General features: G+C 46.3%; 1 pseudogene; it reads right to left on the minus strand.

The window, feature by feature from the left end:
• The window catches only part of LOC137349362 (zinc finger protein 229-like), an 85,485-nt pseudogene extending 69,945 nt beyond the window's left edge, over positions 1 to 15,540 (minus strand).
• Between the last annotated feature and the right edge of the window lie 481 nt (positions 15,541 to 16,021).

A 16,021-nucleotide genomic window follows, 5' to 3' on the forward strand; every position in this document is an offset into this window, starting at 1 on the left:
CTCCGTTTCCTGAGGTGTCCACCGGTTGCAGAAGGCCACCCCGGCAGGGACAGGACCACGGAAGACAAGGCAGCAGCTAAAGTGACACACCCACTCCGAGCATGGTCCCTGTATATCCTGGACCTACACATTGTTTCTCAGCCTGAGCGAGAGAGAGAGAGAGAGAGATGGAGAAGGTGAGAACTGAGTGTTTAAATATACAAGACAGATACAAACCTGGGTGGGTTTGGGGTGGATGAGGTGAGGGAGAGGAAGGCATTGGGGGGACTGGGGGTTTTTTGGAAGGGCAGGTCATCGAAAGGGCTGTGGGTGTGGGTGGTGTTTTAACCAGGCCCAAGAGCAGGTCCCAGAAAAGATCCTCCAACCTCGCCACCCCACCTCCACACCGAGTGGCCAGAGATTAGGAGAATGGGGTTAAACTGTAACCAAGGTCATTGATAAGGTCACACTAGGCAGACTGGTCATGAAAATAAAAGCAAAGCAGCAAGTTAGAGCCAAAATTGACTCAGAGGCAGGAAGCAAAGGGTAATGGTTGATGAGTGTTTGTGTGACTGGAAGGCTGTTTTCAGTGAGGTTCTGCAGGGATCAGTACTGGGTCCTTTGCTTTTTGTTCTATATATCAATGGTTTGGACTTGAATGTAGGGGGTTTGATTAAAAACTTTGCAGATGATAGTAAAAACTGACCATGTAGTTGATAATGAAGAAGAAAGTTGTAAACTGCAGGAAGATATCAATGGACTGGTCAGATGGGCAGAATAGTGACAAATGGAATTCAATCCGGAGAAGTGTGAGGTAATGTATTTGGAGACAGCTAACAAGGCAAGGGAATACACAATAAATGGTGGGATATTGAGAAGTATAGAGGAACAGAGGGAACTTGGAGTGCATGTTCATAGATCCCTGAATATGGCTGGGCAGGTAGATAAGGCGGAAGGGATACTTGCCTTTATTGACCAAGGCAGAGAACATAAGAGCATGGAGGTTACTCTGGAAATGTATAAACCACTGGTTAGAACACAGCTGGAGGACTGTGTACAGTTCTGGTCACTGCACTGTAGGAAAGATGTGGTTGTATTAGAGAGGGTACAGAGGAGATTTACGAGGATGTTGTCTGGATTGGAGAATTTTCGTTCTGAGGAAATATTGGATAGGTGAGGGTTGTTTTCTTTGGAACAGAGGAGGCTGAGGGGAGACCGAATTGAAGTGTAGAAAATGATGATGGGTCTAAATAGAGTGGTTAGGAAGGACCTATTCCCCTTGGTTGAGGGGCCCATAACCAGGGGCATCGATTTATGCTAAGAGGTAGGAAATTTAAAAGGGATTTGAGGGGAAATGTTTTCAACCAGAGGGCGGTGGGGATCTACAACTCACTGCCTGGGAGGGTGGTAGAGGCAGAAACCTTCAAAACAATTAGTGCCCTAACCTACAAGTGTATTATTACGACCAACCGCTCAAGTCAAAGCCCCCCAATCAAAATATACAGTTTTGATAGTGGTGGGAGAAACACACTGTTGATTCAGTCCCGTCCCTCACAGATCGCCTGACATTTTAAACATTCCAAATTAAGGAAAGATCCACCAAATTGTACCATCTATTAACCCCCGAATAAGGCTAACCAAACCAGGTGTCTTTAGATCAACGAATTAAGTGTTTAATTCGAAAAACTAAATTCTTAAACACTACTAACATATAAACATTTTAAACAGAAAAAAATAGTATTTGCATATTTACGCTCCTGCTGAAGTGAAATCGTCCTAAGTGGAATAGTCCAAGGTTGCTTGAAGTCCTTACAGCTGTCTGATTGGGGGGGGGGGGGGGGGGGGGGGAGAAAATAAAACAGTAGAGCAGTTCATAGTCTAGTTCAGCAGTTGAATTGATGCTGTTCTTCTCCAGTGATAAATTTCAACAATTACAGTTCAGTAGTTAAAGGAATTGGTTATCTTCTTTTATGAAATTAATCTGACTTGATATCAAAAAAATTTTGAGTATAATAATTAGGGTCTAAATAAACCGAGAGAGAGCTCTCTTTTCCTTCAGTATATGCTGGATGATCATCTGTATCTGTCTCTGTTAACGGTGTCTCAAATGCTAGTTTTTCAACTAGTTTCAAATGTCAATTGGAAACAATGTATCTCTCGATCTTCAGACTCTGAGTGGCTGTATCCCGGGGCAACGAGAATACATTCTTTGACTCAGTCTCTGGAGCTTGTTGCCTTAAAACAGTACTGTTCCTTTTCCAGCCTTAAAGGCACACCGCATTCTTCCTAGAAAAAAAATACAGGATCATAACACGATGGACCAACAGCTGGAAAGCAGGATTAGGCTGGATGGCTCCCTGTCAGCCAGCGAGGACACGCTGGGCCGAATGGCCTCCTTCCGTACTGTAAATTTCCAGGATTCTAAGTTGAGGAGCAGCCCATTCAGGTAATGATACAGGGGCTGTAACCTCTCACACTGAATATATACATGGCCCATGGACTCTTCAAGGCTGCAAACATCACATGCAGCCTGAGAGTGGGTGAAGCTGCTTAAAACCCTATTGTCCAGGATGCCCCATGTCCTGGGCACTCGGACCCAGTTGGAAACAGAATTTGTCAGGTCCTGTTTGCTCTCTGTGCCCTCACCAAGATGGCTGTGCTTGCACCCGGACCCCGCCCTGTCCAAGATAGCAGCCAGTGACCCCTCTCCCCCAGACCTGTCACCATGAGGTAAACACGGGGCCTCTTGGCCTACCAGTCCACCCAAGGCTCCAATTCCTCCCCTGTACCCACATCTCCTCTCACCACCCGAGCCACCTGGTCCATCTCAGTCCATCTCCATTACCTACGCTGGACATGCTCAGTGCACAGTTCGATCCCACGCCAATGCACTGGGCCCCTGTGGTCATTGAAAAGGGACTGACCCTCATCACGGGAGTCCTGGGTAATGAATCCTCCACTGAAAGCTCCAAATATTGAATGGATGATTTTGTGTCATCCCATTGAGATCAGGGTCAGAGAGACAATGGAGAAAATTATTAAATAAATTATACTGAAACCCGAGTGCCCGGGACATCAACTATAGTGTGAAGTACACTGGGAATTCTGTTCTTCACCCACATTTGGACTCAGGAATTAGAGGGATGTTTTCATAACTTGTAGTTGACACCAAACTGGATGATAGAACTAATAATGAGGAGGAGTGCATTGAAATCCAGGAAGACAGAAACAGGCTGGCAGACTGGACAGATAAATGGGAAATGAAATTCAACAGAGTGAAATGTGAACTGGTTCATTTTGGGAGGAGGAATAAGGAGGCCAGTTATTGGTTAGAATGTAAGAAATTAAATGGAGCAGAGCAGCAAAGAGATCTGGGAACAGAGTCACATAAATCACTAAAAGGAGCAACACAAGTTGATAAGAGAGCAAAGAAACAGCTGATGTTCTTTTCTCGAGGAATACAATGTAACAGCAGGGAGGGAATGTTACATTTATAGAGAACCTCACTAAGAAGGACTGTGAGCAGTTCTGGTCTCCAGATTAAAAAAGGATATTGAAGACTGAAGAAAGTGCAGAATAGATTTACAAAGATGTCACCAGAGAGGATGTTACTATCCAGCAAGATTGAGCAGGCTGGGGATCCTTTCTCTGGAAAAGAGAAGACTAGGAGGAGAACTGATAGAGGTCTTTAAAATTATCAGTCAGTCAGAACAAGGGGGCAGCAATATAATACAGACATTAACAGGTCAAATAGAGAACTTAGGAGGAATTTCTCTACTCAGAGAGTGGTGAGAATGTGGAACTCACTGCCATGTGGAGTGGTTGAAGGTGATAACAATGATGTGTTTAAGGGGAGGCTCAATACATTTATGAGGGAGAAGGGAATAGAGGGATATGAGGGCAGGGTGGGATGATGTAATTAGATAGGGAGGAGGCTCATGTGGATTATAAACAGCAGCACAGACGAGAGGGGCTGAACGGCCTGTTTCTGGGCTGTATTTCTGTGCACAGTCAGCCTGGGTGGATTAATGCTCAGGTTCACTGGGCCCAGGGGTGGATTAATGAAAGTTCTGGCTCTATGTTTTAGACGATGCTGCCGAGTACTGCAGGTGATGGAGAAGAGTTTCTCTCTATCTACCCTATCAGTTTCAATTAATATCTTGAAAACTTTGATCAAATCACCCCTTAATCTTCTGAATTCCAGGGACTACAACCCTCACAGTGAGGTGATTCATTCTGGCAGAAGGAATAGGGAGAGGCAACATGCACTTAATGGTACAGTTCTAAAGAGTTTGCAGGGATAGAGGGACCTGAGGGTTCATGTGCAGAGATCACTGAAAGTGGAAGGAAGTATTGAGGGAACAGTTGGCAAAGCAAATGGGATCTTGGGCCTCATAAATAGAGGTATTGAACACAAAAGGAAGGAAGTTATGCTGAATATTTATAAAGCTCTGGTTAGGCCACAACTAGAGTATTGCATCCAGTTCTGGTCACCACACTTTAGGAAGGATGTGAAGGTCCTCGAGAGGGTGCAGAGATTTATCAGAATGGTTTCTGAGATGAGAGAATTTAGCTACAAGGTTAGGTTGGAGGAGCTGGTGTTGTTCTCCTTGGAGCAAAGGAGATTGAGGGAAGATCTGATAGAGGTGTTGAAAATGATGACAGGTTTAGATAAGGCAGACCAAGAAAAGCTGTTCCCATTAGCTGATGATACAAGGATCAGTGGACACAGATTCAGGTTTTGAGATACAGGAGGGATGTGAGGAAGCAGTTTTTTTACACAGTGAATGATAATGACCTGGAACTCACTGCCTACGAGGGTGGTGGAAGTGGAGACGATCAATGATTACAAAAGGAAATTAGATGGGCACTTGAGGGAAATAAACCTGCAGGACTACAGGGATAGAGTGGGGGAATGGGACTGACTGGATTGTTCGACAGAGAGTGGGATGGAATCAAAAAGATCAATGTCCTCCTTCTGTGCTGTAATAACTCTGATTCATTTGTGTAATCTCTCCTCGTAATTTAACCCTTGGAGTCCAGGTATCATTCAGGTAAATCTACACTGCAATCCCTCCAAGGCCATTATATCCTTCCGAAGGTGTGGTGCCCAGAACTGAACACAATACTCCAGGTGTGGTCTAACCAGGGCTTTGTGTATCTCAGTGCTTTTCCATTCTCACTGATACCTGAAATCTTTTCCCACAGACAGAACAGACAAACCTTTCTCCTTCCACATTCAAAGGCCGATGATATTCAGGTCCTGATGTATCGAGTGACTGTCAGATCTTGATGTGATGTTTGGCTCGAGATTCCCCATCTGCATATCCCCTGCTTCTAAGCCCCTGTAAAAGGAGTTTACAAAAACCATCACTGTCAGTCCAGGATAGAAATTCACAACATTCTCTCCTCCTGCTTCCTGGCCCAGGATGTCTGTACATGCACCCTGCTGTACATTGTCCTGAGGGAGGCCACACACCAGCCTGGATTCACGTCTGCGACTGCAGAAACGCCTGTGTATTCCCCTATCAAATCTCCTATCACTATTGCTCATTCAGTCAGCTTTGTGACCCTCTGTGAAGCTGATCCAACTGTGCTGCCATGGCCTTGACTCTGGCTGCACTCCTGAGATGAACCATCACTTTCATCAGTATTCAGAACTGAATACTGGTTGGAGAGTGTGATGCACTCAGGGGTCTCCTGCATTCCCTGCCTGTTTCTTCTTGACTGTCAGTTGGCCACCCATTGCCTCTCTCCCTGCATACTCTTAAGCTGCAGGGTGACCATATCTATAAACGTGCTGTCCACAAAGCTCTCACCTCATGGATGCACCGCAGTGACACCAGCTGCAGTTCATGCTCCGAAAACCGGAGCTCGAGCTGCTGCAACGCGTTTTATCTTCATCCATGTGATGTGGGTGTTGCTGGCTCGGCCAGTATTTATTGTCCATCCCAAACTGCCCTTGACAACTGAGAGGCTCGCTCGGCCATTTCAGAGGGCATTTCAGAGTCAGCCACATTGCTGTGGATCTGGAGTCACATGGAGGCCAGATCAGGTAATGACAACAGATTTCCCATTAGTGAACCAGATGGATTTTTTAATTGCAGATTTATTAATTGAATTTAAATGTCACCATCTGCCGTGGTGGGATTCGAACCCATGTTCCAGTGACATTACCCCGATGTCACCACCTCCCCCAATGATACTTCCAACACAAAAGGTTATCTGGAGTTGACACATTACACAGGATGTGCATTCCAGAGGTCGGAACAGCCCCACCATTGGCAGGAATTTGGGACTTGTAACTGCAAAGGCTTTTGTCATCAAAAAGGACTGTGTAATGTATCAGTGTGGTGTGAGATATTCAAGTGTTGAAGAAGTAAAGAAAATATCTTTGCAAATAGCTGTCACCACAATTTGCAATCAAAGTGCTATTTAGTTAATTGTGGATTTCTTTTAGTTTAGTTATTAGAACAAAAGACTGAAAATGTGAAATCTTGTGTAATTTATTAGTGTGGTCTGGGGATTCATATCTCATATTTTTCATATTGACAATCTCTGAGGTCGGAACAACTGGAAAGTGGGATGAACAGATACAATGGGCGGAATGGCCTCCTCCTGTGCTGTAAATAGAGTCAGAGAGTTACACAGCACAGAAACAGGCCCTTCGGCCCATCGTGTCCGTGCTGGCCATCAAGCACCTAACTATTCTAATCCCATTTTCCAGCACCTGGCCCACAGTCTTGTATGCTATGGTGTTTCAAGTGCTCATCTGAATACATGGTTAAATGTTGTGAGGGTTCCTGCCTCTACCACCTCTTCAGGCAGTGCTTTTCAGATTCCAACCACCCTCTGGCTGAAACTTGTTTTTTCCCCACAAATCCTCTCTAAACCTCCTGCCCCTTACCTTAAAATCAATGTCTCCTGGTTATTGACACCTCCACGAAGGGAAAAAGTTTCTTCCTATCGAACCTATCAATGCCCATCATAAATTTGAATACCTCAATCATATCCCCCTTCAGCCTTCTCTGCTCTAACGAAAACAACCCCAGCCTATTCAGTCTCTCTTCATAGCTGAAATGCTCCAGCCCAGGCAACATCCTGGTGAATCTCCACTGCACCCTCTCCAGTGCAATCACATCCTTCCTCTAGTGTGGTGCCTGGAACTGTACACAGTACTCCAGCTGTGGCCTAACTAGCATTTTATACAGCTCCACCATAACCTCCCTGCTCTTATATTCTATGCCTCAGCTGATAAAGGCAAGTATCCCATATGCCTTCCAAACTACCTGATCTACCTGTGCTGCTGCCTTCAGTGATCTATGGACAAGTACACCAAGGTCCCTCTGTACTTCCTCGGGTCCTACCATCCATTGTATATTCCCTTGCCTTGTTAGTTCTCCCAAAATGCATCACCTCACACTTCTCAGGATTAAATTCCATTTGCCACTGCTCTGCCCATCTTACCAGCCCATCTGTATCGTCCTGTAATCTGAGGCTTTCCTCCTCACTATTTACGACACCACCAATTTTCATGTCAACTGTGAATTTACTTATCATACCTCCTATATTCACATCTAAATCATTAGTGTACACTACAAACAGTAAGTGTCCCAGTACCGATCCCTGTGGTGCACCACTGGTCTCGGGTTTCCACTTGCAAAAACAACCCTCGACCATCACCCTCTGCCTCCTGCCACTAAGCCAATTTTGGATCCAATTTGCCAAATTGCCCTGGATCCCATGGGCTCTGACCTTCTTAACCACTCTCCCAAGTGGGACCTTATCAAAGGCTTACTGAAATCCATGCAGACTACATCAACTGCTTTACCCTCATCTACACACCTAGTCACTGCCGTGAAAAATTCAATCAAGTTAGTTAGACACGATCTCCCCCTGACAAAGCCATGTTGACTATCCCTGATTAATCCCTGCCTCTCCAACTGGAGATTAATCCTGTCCCTCAGAACTTTTTCCAATATTTTCCCAACCACTGATGTTAGACTCACTGGCCTGCAAGTACCTGGTTTATCCCTGCTACCCTTCTTGATAATGGCACCACATTCGTAGTCCTCCAGTCCTCTGGTACCTCTCCAGTGACCAGAGAGGATCTGAAAATTTATGTCAGAGCCCTGCTATCTCCTCCCTTGCCTCACATAACAGCCTGGGATACATCTCATCTGGGACTGGGGATTTATCCACTTTTAAGCCCGCTAAAACAGCTAATACTTCCTCACTTTCAATGCTAATATGTTCAAGTGTATCACAATCCCCCTCCCTGATCTCTACACCTACATCATCCTTCTCCATAGTGAACACAGATGCAAAGTAATCATTTAAAACCTCACCTATGTCCTCTGGCTCCACACACAGATTGGCACTTTGGTCCCTAATGGGCCCCACTCTTTCACTGGTTATCCTCTTGCCCTTAATATACTGAGAAAATGCCTTAGCATTTTCCTTGATCTTGCCCGCCAGTGTTTTTTCATGCCCCCTCTTTGCTCTCCTAATTACTTTTTTTTGTACCTGCCCCCCCCCCCCCCCCCCCCCCCCCACCCCACTGCACTTTCTATACTCCTCCAGGTCCTCTGCTGTTTTCAGCACTTTGAATCTGGCATAAGCCTCCTTTTTTTTTCTGATCCAATCCTCTATATCCCTTGACATCCAGGGTTCCCTGGACTTGTTGGTCCTACCCTTCACCTTTCCGGGTACATGTTGCCTCTGAACCCTCACTATTTCCTCTTTGACTCGCACTGGTCTGATGTAGACTTTCCTACAAGTAGCTGCTCCCAGTCCACTTTGGCCAGATCCTGTTTTATCATATTGAAATCAGCCTTCCCCCAATTCAGAACTTTTATTTCCAGCCCGCCTTTGTCTTTTTCTTACAGAGTTATGGTCACTATCCCCGAAATGCTCCCCCACTGACACTTCTACCACTTGTCCAGCCTCATTCCCTGGGATTAGGTCCAGTACTGCGCCTTTTCTTGTTGGACTTTCTAGGTACTGGCTCAAAAAAGTCTCCTGTATATATTTTAAGAATTCCGCCCCCTTGAAGTTTTTTACAGTAAGACCATCCCAGTTGATATCAGGTAAGTTGAAATCCCCGACTATTATTACTCCATTAGTTTTACACCTGTCTGAGAGTTGCCGACATATCTGCTCCTCTATCGCTCCCTGACTGTTTGGAGGCCTGTAGTACACTCCCAGCCAAGTGATTGCCCCCTTTTTGTTTTTAAGTTCTACTCATCTGGCCTCATGTGAAGAACCTTCTCAGATATCATCCCTCCTTACTGCAGTAATTGACTCCTTCATCAACAGAGCAATGCGACCTCCTCTTTTATCCCTTCTCCTGTCACACCTGAAGATTCTATAGCCTGGAATATTGAGCTGCCAGTCCTGCCCTTCCCTCAACCATCTCTGTGATAGCAACAATATCATAATCCCATGTGCTAATCAACGCCCTCAATTCATCTGTCTTGCATTAAAATAAATGCAATCCAGCCTTGCATTTGTCACTTGTGCCTTAACAGGTCTATATTTGCTCTGCCTAACAGACTGACTCAGTTTCTCTTCTATATTTGACTGAGCATCACCCACTCCTATACCTCCACTCTGTATCCCATTCCTCTGCCAAATGTGTTGAAACTGCCCCCAACAGCACTCGTAAACCTCCCAGCAAGGATGTTCGTCCAACTTGTACATTTCCCACCTTTGCCAGAAACAGACCCAGTGATCCAGGAAGCTAAAGCCCTCCCTCCTGCACCATCTCTTCATCCACACATTCATCTGCTCTATCCTCCTATTCCTATACTCACTAGCATGTGGCACGAGAGTAATACAGAGATTACAACCTTGGAGGTCCTGCTTTTTAATCTGCTACCTAGCTCCCTAAATTCTTGTTTCAGGTCTTCATCCTCTTTTTATCTCCGTCGTTGGGAGCAACGTGTTCCACGACCTCTGACTATTCGCCCCCCACTTCAGAATGTCCTGCAGCCACTCCGTGACTACCTTGACCCCAGCACCAGGGAGGCAACATACCATCCTGAAGTCACGTTTGTGGCCACAGAAATGCCTATCTGTATCCCTTACGATAGAATCCATTATCAGTATAGTTCTTCCAGTCCTTTTCCTCCCCTGCTGTGCAGCAGAGCCATGCGTGGTACCACAAACTTGGTACACAAACTGTTGCTGCTTTCCCCTGGGAGGTCATTCACCCCAACAGTATCCAAAGTGGTCTATCTGTTTGAGAGGGGGATGGCCACAGGGGACTCCTGCACTACCTGCCTGTGCCTACAACTCCATCTGGTGGTCACCAATCTCATTTCTGCCTGTGCAGCCATTACCTGCAGTGTGACCACCTCTCTAAAGGTGCTATCCACAACGTCCTCAGCATCGCGAATGCTCCACAGTGAATCCACCTGCAGCTCCAGCTCCATAATGCGGGTAGTCAGTAGCTGCAGCTGGATCCACTTCCTGCACACATGGTCGTCAGGGACACTGGAAGCATCCCTGATTTCCCACATAGCGCAGGAGGAGCATTTCACGGGGCTGAGCTCTCCTGCCATGACTTACCTTTAGATTAATTAGTTACTCCCTTTAAAAAATATTAATTACACGAGAGGATTGTTCTACTCCAAACACTACCCACAACAATCTAAATTACTCGAATTGAAAAAAAACACTCTTCGTACTCACTTTATCACTCGAGGTCTTTTTTTAAACAAAAAACAACTTTCCCCTTATTTTTTAAAGCTAATTAAATTGACTAACAGTTGTTAATTACCCAACCAATCACAAACAAAGAACAAAGAACAGTTCAGCACAGGAACAGGCCATTCGGCCCTCCAAGCCTGCGTCAATCTTGATGCCTGCCGAAACTAACATCTTCTGCACTTCCAGGGCCCATATCGCTCCATTCCCTTCCTATTCATATATTTGTCAAGATGTCTCTTAGACGTCGCTATCGTATCTGCTTCCACCACCTCCCCTGGCAGCAAGTTCCAGGCACTCACCACCCTCTGTGTAAAGAACTTGCCTCGCACATCCCCTCTAAACTTTGCCCCTTGCACCTTAAACCTATGTTCCCTAGTAACTGACTCTTCCACCCTGAGAAAAAGCTTCTGACTATCCACTCTGTCCATGTCGCTCATAACTTTGTAAACCTCTATCATGTCGCCCCTCCACCTCCATTGTTCCAGTGAAAACAATCCGAGTTTTTCCAACCTCTCCTCATAGCTAATGCCCTCCAGACCAGGCAACATCCTGGTAAACCTCCTCTGTACCCTCTCCAAAGCCTCCATGTCCTTTTGGTAGTGTGGTGTCCAGAATTGCACGCAATATTCTAAGTGTGGCCAAACTAAAGTTCTGTACAGCTGCAACATGACTTGCCAATTTTTATACTCTATGCCCCGACCGATGAAGACAAGCATGCCGAATGCCTTCTTGACTACCTTATCCACCTGTGTTGCCACTTTCAGTGACCAGTGGACCTGTACGCCCAGATCTCTCTGCCTGTCAATACTCCTAAGGGTTCTGCCATTTACTGTATACCTCCCACCTGCATTAGACCTTCCAAAATGTATTACCTCACATTTGTCCTGATTAAACACCATCTGCCATTTCTGCGCCCAAGTCTCCAACTGATCTATATCCTGCTGTATCCTCTGATAATCCTCATCATTATCCGCAACTTCACCAACCTTTGTGTCGTCCGCAAACTTACTAATCAGACCAGCTACATTTTCCTCCAAATCATTTATATATACTACAAACAGCAAAGGTCCCAGCACTGATCCCTGCGGAACACCACTAGTCACATCCCTCCATTCAGAAAAACACCCATCCACTGTTCCCCTCTGTCTTCTGTGACTGAGCCAGTTCTGTATCCATCTTGCCAGTTCACCTCTGATCCCGTGTGACTTCACCTTTTGCACCAGTCTGCCATGCGGGACCTTGTCAAAGGCTTTACTAAAGTCCATATAGACAACATCCACCGCCCTTCCCTCATCAATCATCTTCGTCACTTCCTCAAAAAACTCAATCAAATTAGTAAGACACGACCTCCCCTTCACAAAACCATGCTGACTCTCGCTAATAAGTTTGTTTGTTTCCAAATGGGAGTAAATCCTGTCCCGAAGAATCCTCTCTAATAGCTTCCCTACCACTGACGTAAGGCTCACCGGCCTATAATTTCCTGGATTATCCTTGCCACCCTTCTGAAACAAAGCAACAACTTTGGCTATTCTCCAGTCCTCTGGGACCTCACCTGTAGCCAATGAGGATGCAAAGATTTCTGTCAAGGTCCCAGCAATTTCTTCCCTTGCCTCCCTCAGTATTCTTGGGTAGATCCCATCAGGCCCTGGGGACTTATCTACCTTAATGCTTTGCAAGACACCCAACACCTCCTCCTTTTTAAAAATGAGATGACTGAGACTATCTGCACTCCCTTCCCTATGCTCATCATCCACCAAGTCCTTCTCCTTGGTGAATACTGATGCAAAGTACTCATTTAGCACATCACCCATTTCCTCTGGCTCCACGCATAGATTCCCATCTCTGTCCTTGAGTGGGCCAACCCTTTCCCTGGTTACCCTCTTGCTCTTTATATATGTATAAAAAGCCTTGGGATTTTCCTTAATCCTGTTTGCCAATAACTTTTCATGACCCATTTTAGCCCTCCTAACTCCTTGCTTAAGTTCCTTTCTACTATCTTTTATTCCTCAAGTTCTTCGTCTGTTCCTAGCCTTCCAGCCCTTACAAATGCTTCCTTTTTCTTTTTGACTGGGCTCACAATATCCCGTGTTAACCAAGCTTCCCGAAACTTGCCAAACTTGTCTTTCTTCCTCACAGGAACATGCTGGTCCTGGATTCTAATCAGCTGACGTTTGAAAGACTCCCACATGTCAGATGTTGATTTACCCTCAAACAGCCACCCCCAAACTAATTTCGTGAGTTCCTGCCTAATATTGTTATAATTAGCCTTCCCCCAATTTAGCACCTTCACCCGAGGACTACTCTTATCCTTATCCACAAGTACCTTAAAACTTATGGAATTATGGTCACTGCTCCCGAAATGCTCCCCCACTGAAACTTCGACCACCTGGCCGGGCTCATTCCCCAATGCCAGGTCCAGAATGGCCCCATCCCTAGTTGGACTATCTACATATTGTTTCAAGAAGCCCTCCTGGATGCTCCTCACAAATTCGGCCCCATCCAAGCCCCTAGCACTAAGTGAGTCCCAGTCAATATTGGGGAAGTTAAAATCACCCACCACTACAACCCTGTTACCTTTACATCTTTCCAAAATCTGTCTACATATCTGCTCCTCTACCTCCCGCTGGCTGTTGGGAGGCCTGTAGTAAACCCCCATCATGACTGCACCCTTCCTATTCCTGAGCTCCACCCATATTGCCTTGCTGTATGATCCCTCTGAGGTGTCCTCCCGCAGTACAGCTGTGATATTCTCCTTAACCAGTAATGCAACTCCCCCACCCCTTTTACATCCCCCTCTATCCCACCTGAAGCTTCTAAAGCCTGGAACATTTAGCTGCCAATCCTGCCCTTCCCTCAACCAAGTCTCTGTAATAGCAACATCATATTTCCAAGTACGAATCCAAGCTCTAAGTTCATCTGCCTTACCTGTTATACTTCTCGCATTGAAACAAATGCACTTCAGACCACCAGTCCCGCTGTGCTCAGCAACATCTCCCTGCATGCTCTTCCTCTTAGTCCCACTGGCCTTATTTACTGTGTCTTCCTCATTTACTTCACTAGCTGTCCTACTGCTCTGGTTCCCACCTCCCTGCCATACTAGTTCAAACCCTCCCGAATGACACTGGCAAACCTTGCAGCCAGGATATTAGTGCCCTTCCAGTTTAGATGCAACCCGTCCTTCTTGTACAGGTCCCATCTTTCCCTGAAGAGAGCCCAATGGTCCAGATATCTGAAACCCTCCCTTCTACACCAGCTGCTCAGCCACGTGTTTAGCTGCACTATCTTCCGATTTTTAGCCTCACTGGCACATGGCACAGGGAGTAATCCAGAGATTACAACCCTAGAGGTCCTGTTTTTTAACTTACTATTTAACTCCCTAAACTCCCCCTGCAGGACCTCATCACTCTTCCTGCCTATGTCATTGGTACCAATGTGTACCACAACCTCTGGCTGTTCACCCTCCCCCTTCACAATGCCCTCTGTCCGTTCAGAGACATCCTTGACCCTGGCACCAGGGAGGCAACATACCTTCCTGGAGTCTCTTTCACGTCCACAGAAGCGCCTATCTGTGCCCCTTACTATAGAGTCCCCTATAACTATTACTCTTCTGCACTTTGTCCCTCCTTGCTGAACAACAGTGCCAACCGTGGTGCCACTGCTCTGGCTGCTGCTGTTTTCCCCTGATAGGCCACCCCCCCAACAGTATCCAAAACGGTATACTTGTTAGAGAGGGGGATAGCCACAGGGGATTCCTGCACTGACTGCCTGTCCCTTCTAGCGGTCACCCATCTATCTGCCTGCACTTTGGGTGTAACCACTTCTCTAAAACTCCCGTCTATGACGCTTTCCGTCAGCTTGAAAATTTCCCGTGATATCACTAAGTCCTTTTTTTCCCTCTTTCGAGTCTCAGCGCACGCCGAGAGACACAGGGAGCCTGTCGCCGCTCTGGATCAGCTTCCTCACAGGTCCACCAGTCGTCGCTCCGCTCCCAGGTAAGTAAGGGCCTCGAGCCCCGCTCTTTATTTATAGCCTGCCATGTTTTATGTTTTCTATTTTCTATTGCACAGGATATTCACTGCAGAGGTAGGAGCAGCCCTGCAATTGCTCCAGCTATTAGGTAATAAACTTGCTACTACTAGCGGCGCAGTGGTTAGCACCGCAGCCTCACAGCTCCAGCGATTCTGGGTTCTCCCTGTGACGGCGTGGGTTTCTGCTGGGTGCTCCGGTTTCCTCCCAAAGCCAAAGCTTTGCAGGTTGATAGGTAAATTGGCGATTGCAAATTGCCCCTAGTGTAGGTCGGTGGTAGGGGAATTGAGGGGATATGGTAGGAATATGGGATGAATATGGGATGAATATGGGATGAATATGGGATGAATATGGGATGAATATGGGATTAATGTAGGATTAATATAAATGGCTGGTTGATGGTCGGCACAGACTCGGTGTATCTCTAAATAAATAAATAATAAACCTCAATACTTAAAAAAAAAAGACGACTCACCGGCTACTCACTTCCCTTCTATTGGTGTCAGTTAAATCTCAGGAAGCTGCCCCTTATTCTGATGAAAACTGGAATGTTTAATTTCCAGCTCCTTGGACAAACTTCCTAACTTTGGAGAAAGGGAAACAAAGTTACAAAACTTACCAGCCAATCAACTCACAGGCTTCCTGACTCGGTGGAAAAGGGAGAAGAAACTGGGAAATGGCGGCTCGAATACTGAAGTCGCTGCACCATCACTTTCATGCGGCCCCTCCCTTCCCCCGGGGTTCTCGCCGAACCCGGCGGCTCTGATTCAGGGCCTGAGAGCCGTTGAAACTCGGTGTTACCGAGGCTGCGCTCAACTTCCGGGAACGGCACCGCGCATGCTCCGCGGAGACAGACGACTCCGTGAGGCGGAGGCTTCTGACGCGTGCGTGTTGCTGTTCTTGGGGTGGAGATAGGTCGTATTTTTGCGAGCGGTGCATTCTGGGCAGTATAGGCTGCCATTTACTAGTCGGGGAATGGTCGGGAAGTTCATGTTTCATACTCAGAAAAATAAAATGGTATAAAGCAGCAAACATATATTAATGGCGCGTTTGCTGGCAACGTAACCAAATAGGTGCTGCATCACTGGTACATGCGCAAATGCAACCTCATTGACTGAAACGTAACTGTGCCTGAGGCAGCTGCCAGGAGTAAAGATGGCGCTGCTGAATTTGACACAAAACACGACTTAAATCCAAACCGCCTCAATGGTCGCATTCAGGTCCCTGCTCCCTCCCGTGATCGCCGCTTCAATCATCGCATTCAGTTTCATGCTCAATCACAGCTTATCTTCCCCGCTCCCTC

The sequence above is a fragment of the Heterodontus francisci genome, chromosome 34, assembly GCF_036365525.1.
Source record: "Heterodontus francisci isolate sHetFra1 chromosome 34, sHetFra1.hap1, whole genome shotgun sequence".
Lineage (NCBI taxonomy): Eukaryota > Metazoa > Chordata > Chondrichthyes > Heterodontiformes > Heterodontidae > Heterodontus > Heterodontus francisci.